At 40.2% G+C, this 18,090-nt stretch overlaps 1 pseudogene across 1 annotated transcript in view; it reads right to left on the reverse strand.

Moving 5' to 3' along the window:
- Window positions 1–14,287, reverse strand: part of LOC118006330 — a 28,479-nt pseudogene extending 14,192 nt beyond the window's left edge. The window contains exons 1-2 of the transcript XR_004678050.1: window positions 14,194–14,287; window positions 11,821–11,922 (exon numbers count right to left, since the gene is read on the reverse strand). The product of XR_004678050.1 is annotated as a UDP-glucuronosyltransferase 3A1-like (transcript). The remainder of the gene's footprint in view (window positions 1–11,820; window positions 11,923–14,193) is intronic.
- Window positions 14,288–18,090: the final 3,803 nt, after the last annotated feature.

Here is an 18,090-nt window from a genome sequence, read left to right on the forward strand (position 1 = left end):
CACACAAACCTATTTTCTGTGTCAGCTTGGATTGTGCTTCTGGATCCCAGCATGAGCCGTGATGACACTAGGCTAGGTAGAACACTGTGACCAATAGTTGTGTGTCTCAAGGACTGCCCCCATTATAAACAGTGCTCTGGGTAAGACTGATACCAGTTTACAAGCCCACAGAATGGTGGAAGAAGAGTAGTCACTGTGTCATATGATGAGATTCACACCTGTAAAAGTAGAAGGCGCATACAACCCCAGAAAATGCCTTTGCTGCTGCTGCTGATTATATCCCTGTAGCTAAAAGAAAACCTTGCTTAAAAGAAGAATAGGGAAAAACACTGATGACACGCCCATGGAGTTCAAGGGGTTCATTCAAACTCAGGTTAATTTCATGTCTCTCAAAATCACCACTAGGGAGGTCCTAGCCTTGATGATACTAATTGGGGCACTCTGAGGAAGACACTTATAAATATGAACAGGTTAGAACAAACACTCCCCAAAACACATCTAATAACAACCCAAAGAAAGAGGAAATACAGTGGAAAAGCAAGATGGGAGGGTCAGGAAAGAAATTAAAACAGAGTTCTCAGTTTTGATACATGTGGAATTTAATATTACTTTTAAAAAGCCTTTATAACAGAAGAAAAGCACAGAATGGCTTTTGTCCTCAACATCAAAGTTTCTAAGTTACTTTTAACATCGAATGAGAAGTACCAATGACAAACCTTAATGGTCTTAACATTTACTTGGGCAAAAATAACAGATATATAAGAAGAACCCACCAAATTTATTGAAGAAATTCCTGTACTCTTAGGAGTCAAAAATATTAGTTGTAGAGGACAAATTCGCATGCCCTGTCTTAACTACTGGGAGTAAATAACCCATAGTCATAATAGCCATTTTTTACATTATCTCCTAGTGGGTATGGTTGCTCTTATGTAACAAGTCGTTAATAAAAATAAAATTAAGGTTGTAGCATTTACAGTCAGCTTGACAAAAAGGGATCCTTTGGATCTGCCCAACATATTAAAACTGTTAATACATCCAAATACATATTAAAACAGTGCCTTTAAGGATTATAATGAGATTTAACCATTACATAGAATGTATTAAGCAAAAAGTGATTATCTCCACTGGTTCTTTAATTTATAACAATTATAATAGCCTAATTTAGACTATTCTTAAACCAGCAAAGAAGTAATGATGCCTTGCAGTGGATTACTATAAAGCTATGGACATGATCGATCATACTAAGCCCCCCATTTCCAATATTACTGAAATTGCTGACTATATCTAAGTACTAATAGATACTTTGCAAGAATAGATTTGGTAATATGTTCTGTTCAATTCTTATTTCAACAAGCTCTCAGCTGCAGTTTCTCTTCACCTTTGTCTTGGCAGGATACAAATCACTTGTAACTGGCTTCTCATGGACTACCTCAACAGTCTTGCTCACAAGCTTTGCCGGCAAGATCTTAACCACCTTCAACTTTCTCCAGAAATACATGTTTGACACTGAATTGAGGACAAACTTCTTTTGCAGAGATTCATTGAGCACACTCATTCAGGACACAAACATTCACACAGGAGCTCACAAGAGGGATGTGTTGCTGTCTTACATAAAGCACAAGCCATGGCACCTCAGTTAAAATTCTTGAGAAGAATTACTTGTTGGTTGAAGGTCTTTCCATCCCTGACACTATCAAGAAACAACTTATTGGGGTTCCACTTCCAGCATGAGAGTATAAGGAGCTTTCCTGGACACACATTCAAACAGAAACTGGTGAAAGTTTTCTTTTATATATACCCACATATTCAACTATATATACATAAATTCTGAAAACAAAATTTGGTCAGAAGGTAGTGGCGAATATTCTAGGAAACGATGGACCATCAGGAAACTGTCTCCACACCTACACAATAATTGTCCATTTGTGCCCAGGAAAAGGCTCAGAAAAGATCTAAAAATAGCAAAATTTACACCCCAGATTGATCTTCACCACAAAGGCAGCCTAACACAATCACAGAACAAAAACAATAAGCAAATTAATAGCATAAATCTGTAAACTCTGGAGAAGGGAGGAGAGTCTCATCTCCAGAGTTAACGCATTTTAAATTCAACTGGTCAGTTTTCAACAAAAATCACAAGACACACCACGAAACAGGAAACTAAAACCTATTCAGAGAATAATAATAAATCAACAGAATCTGTCCCTGAAAAAGACCTGATGGAAGATATACTAGATGATAACTTTAAAATAACTGCCATAAAGACTCTCAGAGAACTAAAGGAAGATGGAAGTAGGTTAAGGAAAAAGCATATGCAAAATAGAAATGTCAATAAAGACATAGAAAATCTAAAAAGAAACCAAAAACAAATTTTGGAAATGAAAAATGCAATAGACGACATGAAAATTTCACCAGAGGGATTCAAAGGCAGATTTGAGCAAGCAGAAGAAATAATCTGTGAACCTGAAGATAAGACAATGGAAATGATCAAGTGTGAAGAACAGAAAGTTAAAACATTGAAGAAAAGAACACTGCCTAAGGGACCAACATATGCATTGTGGATGCTCAGAAGTCAGAAAAATTGGATGAAAGATATGAATATAAACGTCCAGGAAGCTCAACAAACTCCATGGAAAATGAACTCAGACACCCGCATCAGGACACATTATAATCAAACTTTAGAAAGATAAAGAGCGATTAGTAAAAGCAGCAAGAGAGGGCACATGAAATGACGAGCACTGGGCATTATATGCAATTGATGAATTATTGAATGCTACATCTGAAACTAATGATGTACTATATGTTGGCTAATTGAATTTAAATTAACAAAGTAAAAATAATAAAAGCAGCAAGAGAAAAGTGACTCATCACATACAAATTATTAATTTACTCAACAAAATTATTTGCCAGAGAACATCAATGAGACAAATAGATTTCTCTTCAGGGAGGGGGGATAGGCATCCAATGAAAGAGGGAGAATCTCAAGCAGCTTCCTTGCCAACATGGAGCTGGCCATGGGGATGGACCTCACAACCCTGAGATCATGACTTGAGCCAAAATCAAGAGTCAGATGCTTAATCAACAGAGCCGCCCAGGCACCTCTAAGATTATCAATAGATTTTTAATCAGAACTTTTGATGGCCAGAAGGCAGTGGGCTAATATAGTCCAAGTGCTAAGAAAAAGAATGATCAACAAAAAATTCAGTTATCTGGCAACACTTCAAAAGTGAGGGTGAAATTAACACGTTCCTGGTAAACAAAAGCTAAAGTAGGTTGTTACCACTAGGCCACACGGACAGTAATGCTCCCTGGAGGGGAAAAAGGAGGCCACCAGATAGTAACTCAAAGGGTATGGAAAACTAAAGATTTTAATAGAGGTAAACGCATAGGGAATTATAAAGCTAGTATTATGGCCATGCTTTCTAACTCGACTTGTGGTTTCTACATGTTTTTTGAAACTAGTATATTTTTAAAAATGTATTATTAGCTTGAAAACAAGTATTATTTAAACTTTGTAACTCCAATCAAGTTTTCTCTGTAATTTAATTTACTAACACATTTAAATTAATGATAGTTTAGGTTTGGGGGCACAGAATGTAAAAAGATGTAATTTTGTGATATCAACAATGCAAGGGGTTGGGGTTGAAAAAACATATATGAGGAGAATTTTTGAATTTTATTAAACTTAAACTGTTATAAATTAAAATGTGAGTGACATAGATTTAGCATGTTAAATTAAATCCCCATGGTAGGGTGCCTGGGTGGCTCAGTTGGTTAAGCGACTGCCTTCGGCTCAGGTCATGATCCTGGAGTCCCTGGATCGAGTCCCGCATCGGGCTCCCTGCTGGGCAGGGAGCCTGCTTCTGCCTCTGACCCTCCCCCCTCTCATGTGCTCTCTCTCTCTCATTCTCTCTGTCTCAAATAAATAAATTAAAAAAAAAAAATCCCCATGGTAACACACATAAAAATATAGCTATAGATATACACAAAAGGAAATGACAAAGGAATTTAACATCTCACAACAAGAATCAACTAAACACAAAAGAAACAGTAATACAGAAAGTGAGGAACAAGAAACCTATAAAGCATATAGACAACAAATAGCAAAAGGACAGAAGTAAGTTTCTCCTTATCAGTAATTACATTCAATGTACATGGACTAAACTCTCCAATGAAAAGACAGACATTAACACAATGGATAAAAGCACATGATCCAAATGTAATAGCCTTGTATGATGACAGACGGAAGCTACACTTGTGGCGACCAGCACATCATAACATGTACAGTTGGTGTATCAATATGTCACATACTTGAAACTACTGTAACATTGTGTGTCAACTATACTTCAATAAAAAGTAATACTTTAAAAAATTAAAAATAGAATGGGATTAACAATAGAGGAAAGAGAATGGGGGTCTATGGGAGCTTCCTGTACTATCTTTGCAACTTTTTGTAAATCTACAATTATTTCAAAATAACAAAATGTATTTAAAAAATAAATACAAAAATAAAAAGCCCACAAACACACACACAACGAAAAACACGATCCAACTATACATATTTTGTTCAACAGACTCACAGTAGATCCAATGAGACAAACAGAAAGGGAAATGATGGGAAAAGATATTCCAAGCAAGGAATAAGCAAAAGAAAGCAGATGAGACAATATCAATCACAATAGACTTTAAATGAAATAAGATTGCAAGAGACAAAGAAGGACATTATATATTAATAAAGATTCAGTATGGCAAAAAGATATAACTATTATAAACACATATGCACCTAATGAGAGACCATAAAAATAGCTCAAGCAAAAGCGGCAGAATAGAGAAACAGACACTTCTATGTAATCACTGGACATTTCAACACCCACTCTCAATAATGGATAGAAAAACCAGAAAGAAGATCAGTAAAGAGACAGAAGACTTACACACATTGATCCACTAGATTTAACACACATACACAGAACACTCTACCCAACAACAGCATACACATTCTTCTCAAGGGTACCTGGGACTTTTTCCAGCAGAGACCTTATGTTCAGCCACAAATAAGTCTCAATAGATGTTAAAACATACTTATCACAGGCTATCTGACCACACCAGGATAAAGTTAGAAATCAACAACAGACAGAAAACCGGAAAATTCACCAATTATGGAAATTAAACAACATCCTTTTAAATAACTCATGTATCAAAAAGAAATCACAAGGGAAATCATAAAATACATAGAGACAAAAAAAAATGAGTATACAACATACCAAAACTTATGTGATGTGCCAAAAGAAGGAGTTAAAAAGGAAATTTACAGCTTTCAATGCCTATATTAAAAAGGAAGTTACCAAATCAATAACCTATTCTGCCACCTTAAGACACTGGGGAAGAAAGTGCACTAAACCTAAAACAGAAGGTAGAATTAACAAAGATTAGAGGGAAACTAATAAAATTGGAAATAGAAAACCAACAGGAATCAATGAAAGCAGAGCCAGTTCTTTGAAACTTTGAAACAGATCAAGAAAATTCACAAACAAGAAAGATACAAATTATTAGGACCAGAAAGGAAAGAAGGAACACCACTAATGACCACACCGAAATGAAAAGGACTATAGGAGAATTCTATGAACTTTAGATGGCAATCAATTAGATAATGGATGATATGGACAAATTCTTAGACAGACAGAAACTACCAAAGTTCACTTAAAGAAGAAAAAGACATTCCAAAGAGACCTGTAAAGAGGAGAGGTTGTTCCATTTGGGTAAAGAGCACAGAATCTCTTGCCATATAGATATCCAAAATATAAATGAAGGTTACACATGTGTCTCCACACACCAAAGGCACAATACACAGCCTCAAGCAAGACTCCTTATCGTCTACAGATTTTCAGACATTACTGATCATGACCAAGGCACTGATTGCCTTCTCTACATGCAAACACTAGTCTTTTAAACAAGACATTCAGTGAAACATTCAACTCCCTCACCAGCCTCAGGCAGCAGGTCTCATAAAATGCCATAATGACTTACTTATAACAGGTTCAAACTGAAATAAATGAAACACAGAACGTTCTGGGCATCAGTCAAACATGAAGGGAAACGGCCATTCCAGCCCCAAGACTGACCACCATAAAAGCCTAAATGCATCCTCCTTTTCCTGCTCTCTCAGTGTATGTTTGGACCAGCTTGAGACTTGCTTTACTACCTCCATGAAGCTTGATTACATTATTAATGAGCTGTTGTATATTTTTAAAGATTTTATGTTGAAGTAATCTCTGCATCCAAAGTGGAGGCTCAAACCCACAATCCCAAGATTGAAAGTTGCGTGCTCTACTGACTGAACCAGCCAAGAGCCTCTAATAAACCATTTTATAACCTCTTTATGTGTATATAAGGCTATAAGTCTCAATATTCAAACCTAACTTCGGGGTGGGGAGAGACAGCCTGTCTCTCAGGGTAGCTACAACAATTTAGGAAGAAACAGCAATAATTTTACCCAAACTCCTCCAGAAAAGTTAAAGAGAAACACTACCCAATTCATTCTGTCAGGAAAGTACTGCACTGATAACATTGTCAGAAATAAAGAAAGAAAAAAATCCCAAGAAAATCAGAGAACATGGAACCACACTGACACAGATATAAAATTTAAACCAAAATTTAAGCAAATTACATCTAAAATTACATAAAGGGAAAATACATCCTGACCAAGTGGAATTTGTTCCCAGAATACAAAGTTAGCTTAACATTTGAAAATCAATTAATGCCATTCATTATTTTGACAAAATAAGCAAAAAAATCATATATTCATACCAATACATGTCTCAAAAGCATGAAATTAGCACTTCATCAAATTAAATATTCTGCTCTTCAAAAGATACTGCTAAGAGAGTGAAATGATAAGTCATTGACTGGGAAAGAATACCTGATAAAATACTTATATCTGAAGACTCTATAATAAGAAAAACATGACCCAATTAAAAATGGGCAAAATTTGGGAAACACTTCATCTGTGAAGATATATGGCTGACAAATAAGCATATGAAAAAATGCATAGCATCATTAGTAATAAAGGAAATGCATATAAAAACCACCATGAAATACAACTAAACACCCACACAACACTGGCTAAAAGTAAAAAGACTAACCATACCAAGTATTGACAAGGATGTGGTGTGCATGGAACTTGCAGTCACTTCTGGTGAGAATGCAGAATGTTACAGCCTCCTGGGAAACAGTGTGGCCATTTCTTAAAAGCTTAAACATACATCGAAACTATGGTTCAGCCACTGTACTCCTACCAATTAATCTGGAGAAAAGACAGTACATATTCATACAAAAGCTTGTACACAACTCTTCAGAGCAAGTTTATTTGTAATAGCTCAAAACAGGAGACAACCCTAATGTCCATCAACAAGCAACTAAATAAACACATTGTGGTAATCCGTACATAGAACACTATTCAGCAATAAAAGGGAATGAACTATGCATACACACATTATAAATGAATCTCAAAATATTTTTTCTGAGTATAATAAATCAAAATATGAGGTGGCATAATTATGATCGAATTTATATAAAATCTACATGATGCAATCTAACACACGATGATGTATTAGGGATCGATAGGCAATGGGAATAGAAAGGTGGGAGAGGCTGGAGGGGAGATTGTAAAAGAACTTAGAAATGTTCTGGTGGAGGGGCGCCTGAGTGGCTCAGTCGGTTAAGCGACTGCCTTCGGCTCAGGTCATGATACTGGAGTCCCTGGATCGAGTCCCGCATCGGGCTCCCTGCTCAGCAGGGGGTCTGCTTCTCCCTCTGACCCTCCCCCCTCTCATGCTCTCTGTCTCTCATTCTCTCTGTCTCAAATAAATAAATAAAAATCCTTTGCCAGATCGATGTGGTGCTCTCGCGCTCCCCCCGGGCCGGGTCTAAGCCGCGTCACACGAGGGACGGACATTCATGGCGAATGGGACCGCTCTTCTCGTTCTGCCCGCGGGCCCCTCGCTCCTTCGCCCCTGCCCGCCGTGGCGGTGAGGTGGGGGGTGCGGGGCGGGGGGGGGGGTGCAGGCTCCGGCCCGACCCCGCTTCCCGTGTTCTGCCTGACGGCGCTCGCGGGACCGGGGGCCCCCGACGCAGCGACACGCTCGCTTGCCTTCCCTGGCTTCGTGGGGTGCGCGGTCCTCCCCGCCACGGGGAGGGCCGTCCCGGCGCCGCGCTGCTCACCCGCTTGGGCGCGGGGAGCGCGTTGTGCGCGTGGCCCTCCGTGGTGCCCCTGGGGCGCTCCAGGTCGTCTCAGGTGCCTGAGGCCGAGCCGGGAGCGTCGTTTCCCGTTCCCAGCGACCCCCTCCGCCGGGCCACCGCTGTCGGTGGCGTGTCCGAGGAGCGGGTGGTGGAGTCGGTCAGGGAGGCCCCCCCGCCCCCCGTGGGACGCGGGCGCCTCGTCGTCCCCGCCGCAAGCTGTGCTGGTGGTGTGGGGACTGGACTTGGTGGGGCGTGTGTGAGCCGGTTGCGGCGGGGCGAGCCCGCGCTCTGGCGCTTGGCCAGCCGAGGAGCTGCCGCCTTTTTTGCCTGGCATGCCGTGCTTTGTCTCCGCTCATCGTTGCCTCGCCGGGGGCGCGAAACTCCCGGTTGGTCGGGGACGCGAGCACAGCGTGCGTGGCGGGGCGAAGGGCGGTCTCCTCCTGGGGTCCCGGCCGCGAGCGCTCAGGACTGCCTTGTTGTGCCTGTCCCTTACCGCGTTTGTTTGTTTTGTTTTGTTTTGTTTTCTAAAATTTTTAAAAGAAAAAAAATAAATAAAAATAAATAAAAATCTTTAAAAAAAAATGTTCTGGTGGAAGAAGAAATACATTTGTTATCATGATGATGTTGATAGTTTCACAGGTATAGATACATATATAGGCCAGCACATGTATGTCCAAAGATAACAAATTGCCAATATTACTTCCATACAATGGTTTAAACAATGAAGATAAGGAACTTAAGTCTGTGGCCACAAGAACACGATAGGATCATATGGAAATTCTTACTTTATTTTTTTTCAAGGTTTTATTTATTTATTTGAGAGAGAGAGAATAAGAGAGAGAGAGCATGAGGGGGGGAGGGTCAGAAGAAGAAGCAGACACCCCACTGAGCAGGGATCCCGATGTGGGACTCGATTCCAGGACTCCAGGATCATGACCTGAGCCAAAGGCAGTCGCTTAACCAACTGAGCCACTCAGGTGCCCTGAAATTCCTGCTTTAAACAACTAAATAAAACCAGACCAAATACATGTTAAAATGGTTTTTAGACATTGCACCCCAGGTAGCACACAACATTCATGGATGGCTGGAGAAAACGTCCAGGATACAGCTCATGGAGGAGAAACCCAGATGTGGTCTGGCCATCTCCCCGAGGGAGCACTTCAGATTTGGGGGAGGACATGGCAGCTAGAATTCACAGGGCAGAATACCAGAATACCACAAGAGAGCTGTAGGGAGAGAAAGCTCTGGGGTTGGGGTCTTCCTGAGAATAGTCAGTGCAAACATGGGAGGAAACTACCTAAGGCACCATAAAGAATAAACAGAACAAAACCCAGAGGTTATACAGAGCCTCTTTTCAAGCCACTACTCAGCCTTGACAGTTAATGAAGATCTAAAGGAAAGCTCCCTGATCAGCTAGATAAAGGTGCATTTTGATCTAAGTCCTGTAACCTTCTCTCAATAGGTTCTAAAATTCAGAGGGAAAGGTGGTTGTAATTTATTAAACTCTATAAACCCCAGCAAAAAGAAACCGACCTCACCTTGATAACAGCAGACTAAGATACTGGGTTCTTTAACTCCCAAAGCTAAAGTGAGCAAATCTAGAGAGATAAACTAAGGAGCCCATGAGTCTAATCAAAGCCTGAATTCCAACATAGGGCTTCCTTACATTCGCTGCTGATCTGCTCTCCTACCTCCAAACCCAAAGAAAGCTGGACTAAATGGCTTCAAGGGGTGGAATTGTCTGGTCAGGACAATGTCCCTCCAGGCAGAACTTCACTTGAGTGTTTGTAGGCAAGCCCCTGAGAACCAAAGATGTAACTACACAGAAGCGCCAAAACAAAGAAGACTTGTCACCTGGGGAATATCTACCTGGTAGAAGGAGAGGTACAGCAAGCTCTCTTAGGAAAAGGAAGAGTCAGAACTGCAGACAATTAAGTCCACTGGAAGGTGGCATCATATACTTGTGATTTCAGTTATTGATTAGAACAATCCTACATCTCAGCAATAGAAACAGTAGCTAATTGAGTTTTTCTGCAGTCATTTATTCATTAAAGTTGTAAATAAAAACCCTATATAGAAGATATCCAAACAGGTAGTTAATACAGGCTCAAAAGGTTCAACAATGAGTATTCCATCAGGTCAATAAAAATAATCCAATCATGTGTTTCCTTATTTGCAGACCTCTACCAATGTCTACTGCTGAAGAGAAACTAAATAATACACTTCACAAAACCTCAGAAATTTCCAGTGAATGGTAAATATTGCAAGAAACTCTGGACAATTAAAACTTGGAACTAAGAATAAAACTAAGGGAATCCATGGGTCCCCTGAATGGTTTGTAATTTTGAGCGTGGGCATGTTTGTTAAAGAGGTAGAGGGTCTAAAGCTTTCAGTAGTTCCTCAACCCATGAGAACCACAAAACAAAATGATCATGGACTACAACTACCATGGTTGGCAGTCAAGGCAAATACACAATCAGACTGACAAACAAGGCAGATACAAAGGGGTGTGTATAGAAAGGATATCCAGGGGCGCCTGGGTGGCTCAGTCATTAAGCGTCTGCCTTCGGCTCAGGTCATGATCCCAGGGTCCTGGGATCGAGCACCACGTCAGGCTCCCTGCTCGGCAGGAAGCCTGCTTCTCCTTCTCCCACTCCCCCTGCTTGTGCTCCCTCTCTCGCGCTCTCTCTCTGTCAAATAAATAAATAAAATCTTTAAAAAAAAAAAAAAAAGAAAGGATATCCAGTGAACAAAATAGAACCTGATTTAGAAGGTGATTAAACAGTAATAGAGCCTGAAGTTCATCTCCAGACTTTCATAATTGCTCAGACTTGTTTTCATCAAAAATGATTAATTTTTTATTTTTTTAAATTAAACTTCAGCAATTCTGAATGAGAAACCCAGTTAAACTTCCAGAACCACCCAACTCTATTATTAACCTGCTGTGCGAACATGAGCAAATATTTTTAGGTCTCTTGTCCTCTATATCCTTGTCTGTCAACAGAAAGACTTGACAAGATTGATGAGCTTCATCTTAGCTACAAATTTTTTGGATTCAGTGACTCAAGAACATCTGACATCACTATGCACAAGTCATGGGCAGCCAGTGACTTCTCAAGAATATACCATCATCTCATTGATAGATTCTGATCCTAGGACATGACTAAAAGACATCTTTTTAAGAAGCTTTCTTAAAGTTCAGATCTCATAACAGAAGTAGAAAGTAACCTATAAAAAAGGAAGAGCAGCTCTCCTTACATAACAGAAGCTATAAATATGGCTGAACACTTCTGTTCAACACAATTAAAGGCACACCACAGAGCAGTAGTTATCAAAATGATCATAATGATGTATGGAGCTTGCCTGAAAGGGAATGACACCTAGCTAAGCGGGTAAAACATGGAGTTATGGCCAGATCTACAGAGCCTATTATGATATCCAGCAGGTAACATAAACATACACACTTACAGATTTTCCACTTCTTTCAATGAAACTAGATTCAGAAAGATTTTGTGCTAAGCAGAGCTGTACAGTAGACACCGTCTCTCTGGGATAGAAGAATTCAATGATTCCAAGAAAACATACCTGGGATTAAAAATTCTTCTCCATAAAGAAGCATAGTGACATTATGACCATGATCTTGAAGAATCTGAGATACCCGGTCCAGCAGTAGATAATGGCTTCCACCTAGGAACAATACAAAATTTCATTTTTGTGAGGATGTGAACAGAGAGTCTGAAATTGATGTGGAGGATGGGGATATGCAAGGTAAGGGGGCAGAGTGTTGATGGTGATCCAAGGAAGATTAATTACTTCAGTCCCCCTGCCTCACTTTGGGTAAGTCCCAGCAGAGATACCTATATCCGGTCTGCCCAAATCTTGACCTGAGGCAATCCTCCATCAAATACTTCCTTTTGTATGGTCTTCATGTCAGTGTGATGAGCTTCTCTGCTTAGGCCTTAAGGAGTTCCTGATCCTAGGTACATATTGATTTTAGCCAGGCCTTATGGAGACACCGTGCCCCAAAGAAATAACTGTACTAGAAATTAGACACAGTGCTGTGTGTGGAATTGGGAAGGGTTCCTAGTGGACAATCAGTCAAAGCTCTTTATAGAATCCTTCTCTCTGGAAATTTATGTTAGAGTGGGAACCAGACACATGGGAACTTGAATATCAGAGCAAGAAATAGGATTTGAAGCAGAACGAGGTAAACCCACCACTTAGAATCAAAATCCTTGAGATTCAAATATATTTGGCAGGATGTTTCCAGTTGGGGCCTGAAAATTGCTAACCATCAAATTAAGGCATTCAGGATAACTGTTGGCCCTTGGGAGGAACTGCAGGATCTTGCACATGATAGACTGGGATAACACCCATCCTAAGATTCCTGAGATTCTAAGGAAGGAGAAGGTTGAACCTCTAGGAGGTACAGGTTCTATCAATACAATGATTTTCTAAAACCATGAGCCAACATGGGGCTTTTTTTTTTTTTTTTTTTTTTTTTTTGAGTCTATGGGTCTCAGAAGCAAAGAAAGCAAAATCAGGACTAAGGGAATAGAATTTTCCCACATTGGGAAGTGAGGGTTATTTGGAAGATGAAGATCTCATGATTATTGGGTCAGCAGAGAGGGATGCAGGACTACAGTAATGGTGTGTATCTGTGGAAACTACTCTAGTTTTTTATATCTATACTTATGCTGACTGAGGTAACAGGGATTATAGAAAACAAAAATCCCTACCTCTTCAGACTGCCTACTCTTGCTCACATTCAACTCACAGAAGAAATGGAACAGGGGAGAAGTCATCCCACAGAGGCAGCCATTCCTGAGGGTCTTGGTGAGCCCAGTGAAGTCTGGGCCAGAGCAGGGGCTTCCAGCGTCCCCAAACCCGAATTCTCCCTCTCAGAGTCTGGAGGACATGTGCTTTCAAGACGTGAGAAAGCTTGTTTTGTTCTTGTTTTTGTTTTTTGCCATTATCATTAAAAATTAATTTAAAATAGAAATCAAGGTTTTTAAATATTGATTTTTAGGAATCCCCACGGTAAAGAGTAGAGTTTGGGGAAGAGGACAGGTTTGAGGTAAGAAACAGTGAGTAAAGTCCAGAGTGTGTCCATCAGGGAGGTCTGATGTGCTCTTGCAAAAGGCCCCTCCTTTCCCTCACCCTCAGGTTACCTATCAGGAAATAAAAGGGGGACGCCTACACTTATTGCCCAATTAGATGAACTCTGTGGTTTTTCCAGCTCTAGGATCCCCAGATTCAGAGGGATCTAAAAGTGATCCTGGGAGCCCCCTATCCTTTCACAATAGATCCAGAAACTTCTTGGGGAAACTCCATCCTATGATGCCTCCTTATCCTGAAAATGTTCCTGTGCCTTCTGTTCCCTTTGGGGAAGAGTAAAGGAAATAAACCCGACTTCACGCAGAATTAACTGCTTCACTGTCCTTCAAAACCCTCCAGCAGCAAGGGCGAAAGAGAGAGGGGATTCCCAAGAGCTTGATTGTCCTGGGGCCCCCTCCTCGGCCCCGTCAGTTCTCCAGGTGTCCTATTAATGACATTCCCAGTTTGTGCTGCTGCCTACAGGAGCCCCCGTCCTTGGCCTCCAGGGGCCTGAAGTTGACCTCACCTTCCACTTTCTACTGGCAACTACTGCACACCCCATAACTTTTAGGCTGTACCTCTGAAAGTCCCTGCCTTCCCTGGAGTAGGAGGCTCGAGATCTCCAGGTCAGCACTGGATCTAAATTCTGGCCCCAGCTATGCACAATGGGAAGCCCCTCCAGAGCAGATAAAAAGAGGAAATGTTTTTTCTCCTGACCTACACCCTCTTCTCCATAGCCTGGGACCCAAGCCCTGTTTGGAAAACCACATGGAATGACCCTCTGACCCAAGGCTGTCTGCCTGAGCCCGGGCTGAGGTGCCTGGGATGCAGCTGTCTCTGATTCTCCTGCCGAGCACTCACCCAGTGAGGATACAGTCAGAATTTTGGCGGCTTCTGAGAGCAGGAACCCCGGCAGAAGGAAGGCAGCAAGGAGCAGTGTCCACTGCCCCACCATGCTTGCTCCTGTTCCAGCTTTGGGGCACAGCCCTGTGCCCAGAGCCCTGTCCCGGGAGCACTGCACAGCGAACTATGGACTCTGGAAGCATGTGCGCTGCTGGTAGCCAAGTGAATGTACTGGCAGGCAGCTGCGGAAGAGGAGAGGAATGGGTCTTGACTCTTTTCTCTTCTCTATGTTACTTCTGGCCCATCTGCTCCTCCTCCCAGGGTACCTGCTCCACTGGCTAATCTGTCCTCACCCTCCCCAACCTGGAACAATGGGAAGGAGGGGTTAGGGAGCTTTCCTTAACCCCTCTCTGTGCTGTAATCACCACAGTCTCCACAGAGAAGATTCTCTCAACCACGAATGATAGGGACCTTAGGAAGTTCTTTCAAGAGTCACCTCCAGGTGACTGAGACCCATCTCCATTTTAAGGACTCTGAATTTTCCCACCTCCTAACTGCTCTATTGACTTCATACTGCCACCCCCATACCCCATTTCCCCAGGTACCTGCTTAAAATCTTTGCTAGTGTCCAATCTCAAGATCTCAGAAGCTGATTCCTAAAGGAAAATTACCTACATTTATTGCTCAGAGAGTTTCTTTGGGAAGTAACTATTGGTAACAAGTGCTAGTGTCCCTTAAGGGTTAAGCCCTGCTGGAGGGCCAGGTCTTGACCTGAAGCACTGAACCTCTAATGGTCAGTCTATAATTCTGAATAGGCATCACAGAATAGGACTGGATGGTGGGCACCAAGAAGTCCTAGCCTTACAAATGTTTGAACTTATTCATTAGAAAGGTTGTAAAACTCTCCCAACATTATTCCAGTTTTCCATTATACTGTGTGGTTGCATGCACGTGCATTCACAATTATCATCCGTTCAGATATTCTATCTTCCCAGTGAAAAAATGTATCTGCATTAGGAAAGCACAATTTAATATTGATGTGATCACATTACTTTGTCTACAAACCTTATTCCAATCCCTTCAATTGTCCGATTAATATCTTCTGTTGTGATATGAATTTGCTGGTGTAGGAGCCAATCCAGGATCACACATTGCATGGAGTTATCAGGTCTATTCATCTCCTTTAGTGAGGATTGGTTCTCAGCCCTTTTTGTCTTTCATGTCATTGATATTTTAAAGAGTACAAGCTGCTTATTTTGAATGATGGATCCCAAGTTGGGTTTGCCTGATGTTTCTCATTATACTTCAGGTTACTAGGGAGTTTGGTGGGAATACTATGAAGGTGGTGTTGATTCCAATCACAATAGGAAGTGATGTCAGATGGTCCTGTCATTAGAGATGATAACTCTATCCCTTGTTTAAGGTGGTGTTCACTAAGATTCTCCACTATAAAGTTGCTATTTTTTTACCCTATAATTAAGAAGTAAGATGTGGGGAGACATTTTGAAAACTGTAAGTATTCTGTTATCAAATTTCACTCATTCATTTATCATCTTTCATATTTCTTCTCTGTTCCAAGTATTACTGTCATGGTGGCAAATTATTAATTTTTTAACTTCATATTCTTTTTTTATCATGTGGCATTATATTCTTACAAAAAAACTTTGCCTTCTCTCCCATCTACCTAATTATCTATCTATGTCTATTTTCAGTGTTTACACTTGAATCCATATTTATTCAATGGGTTATAATTTCTTACTATCATTATTTATTGGGTTGCTCCTGTGGAACTTCTATCATTTGCGAGGCTTTTCTTTCCTTTTTACACAAAATTTCCTGACTCATCTTGTACTCCCTTATCTTCATCTTAAAATCATCCATTTCTCAAGGAAGTCTTTCAATAGGGAGTGGTATTTAGAGATCTGGATATGTTTGCTAGAAGTGCTCATTGCCAGTGAAGTACTGCTATTTATATTCCTTTTTGGTGGACATAGTTATTAAATATATAGATATAGATATGGCTATAAATATTAAATATCTATCTTTATAGCCATGTGTATATTTAATTTGTAAAAAAAATTGTGAATTCATACTGACACCTTCCATTTCAATCCAACACCACAGAGGTGATTTTAATCTCCTCCATTTCCATATTTGTAATATCCCTTAGTAAAGTTAAGAAATCTGACTCTCAACATCTTTGGTATATTTACTTATTTGCTCAAACATCTATTCACTGAGGTAAGGTTACCATTCCCATTTGGCTTCCCCAAATGGGAACAACAAACCTACTCCAAAGACTACTCAAAAAATATAGTACTCAAAAAATAGATCATTTGCAGTTCTTTTTTTCTTTAGATTGACAAGACAGTGAGTGTCAAAGCACTGTGTTCAAATGCAATTATGTTCATTTTTTTCCACTATCATAGGGGGGTTATATCACACATTGGAAAAATTTTGAGTTCATTTGTTTCTGTGTGTTCCTATTTTAGGGTTTCCCCCATTATTTTTTATTTAGATATAAATTTATCACGTAAAATACTAACATGCCTCCAAAAACCAAACTGCCTCCAAATTCATGGGCCTGCCACCTACATCAATGCCCTTCCACCCCAGTTAACAGCAGCCTTGTAAATAATCTATCACATGGTTCTCTGGTTTATTCTCCCTCTGCTTTGTTTTGCAAAGGAATGCAGATAGATTTACATTTTTGTTCTCTCCCTCTCTTTTTAAAAAATAAAAATGAGCTTATTTATATTCTTATACTTTGTTCTTTTTTACTTAACAGATTCAAATTGTTTATAGTTGTCTTGCTCATTGTAGTTTATAGCTGCTTATTATTCCAATGTGTATATGTACCATAGCCTCATTCCTCAATTTTAATAGCCTTTTTTTATAAGTATTAGGAATAGTAGTCTTCTATGTGTGATGAATATTTAAATATTTTTCTCCCATTTTTCATTTGTGTTTTGACTGTACTTATGGTGATGCAGCCATGAAAAAAAATTTTAATATTCTCCAGTTAGTTGAATTAGCTAACTTTTCTTTGTCATTTTTAACTCATGTTTAGAAAGTCTTTCCATGCACACAGGTCATAGAGAAATTCACATTTTTTTTTTAGACCCAGTGTGTTATCACTTTTTACATTAAATCTCTGATGTATTTAGTGTACTTTCTGCTTTGGTGTAGATATGGATCCAATATTGTCTTTTTCCTAAATGACTATCCAATCATCCCAACACTGTTTGTACGAGCCACCATGTAGGTGCTGTAAAAAGAAGATAAAAAGAACCCAATCCCTGACATTTAGGGCCTTATGGCTTCTAAACAGAGAGACATGTGTGTTAACAAATAGTTTCAACATAGTGAGAACAATGTTTCAAAGAGGATACAGTGAGTTCTGTTGTGGATGTGGTGATCAGGTCCAGCCACACTAATGTGTTCATTAGTGGGTATTGAAGAACATGTAGTTTTTTTGTTCTAACAAGAGCAGAATGCGTTTCTGAGAGAGGATACAGCATGGCAAAAGACATAGAGGTACAAAACAGCACAATGTGTTGGGATGAGTGACAAAGACTCCATCCTCAGCCAAATTTTAGTCAGGATCATCTGAAACCTCTTCTAGACTAGGGTTCAACCATAGCCTGCTACCTTGTCCTTGGCTAGCTGAGCCCACTTCTAGCAAAGAATCCTACTAAACTAGTTTATGGAGAATTCCTCCACCCTTGGTAACTGGTTACTTTGGTTTTCCTGTACCTTTATCCTTGATATCTAATTAAGTTGCTCTAGTAACTGAGCCTTAACAAAGATTCTCTCCTTGACTAAACTGTAATGAGTAGCCTGTGAATGTCTTCTCAACTAGACCCTGATTTTGGAATTGAATGTTCATCTCTACATGATCCAATTTAGCAAGAA

Source organism: Mirounga leonina, unplaced genomic scaffold (genome assembly GCF_011800145.1).
Source record: "Mirounga leonina isolate KUSES-001 unplaced genomic scaffold, KU_Mleo_1.0 Mir_96, whole genome shotgun sequence".
Lineage (NCBI taxonomy): Eukaryota > Metazoa > Chordata > Mammalia > Carnivora > Phocidae > Mirounga > Mirounga leonina.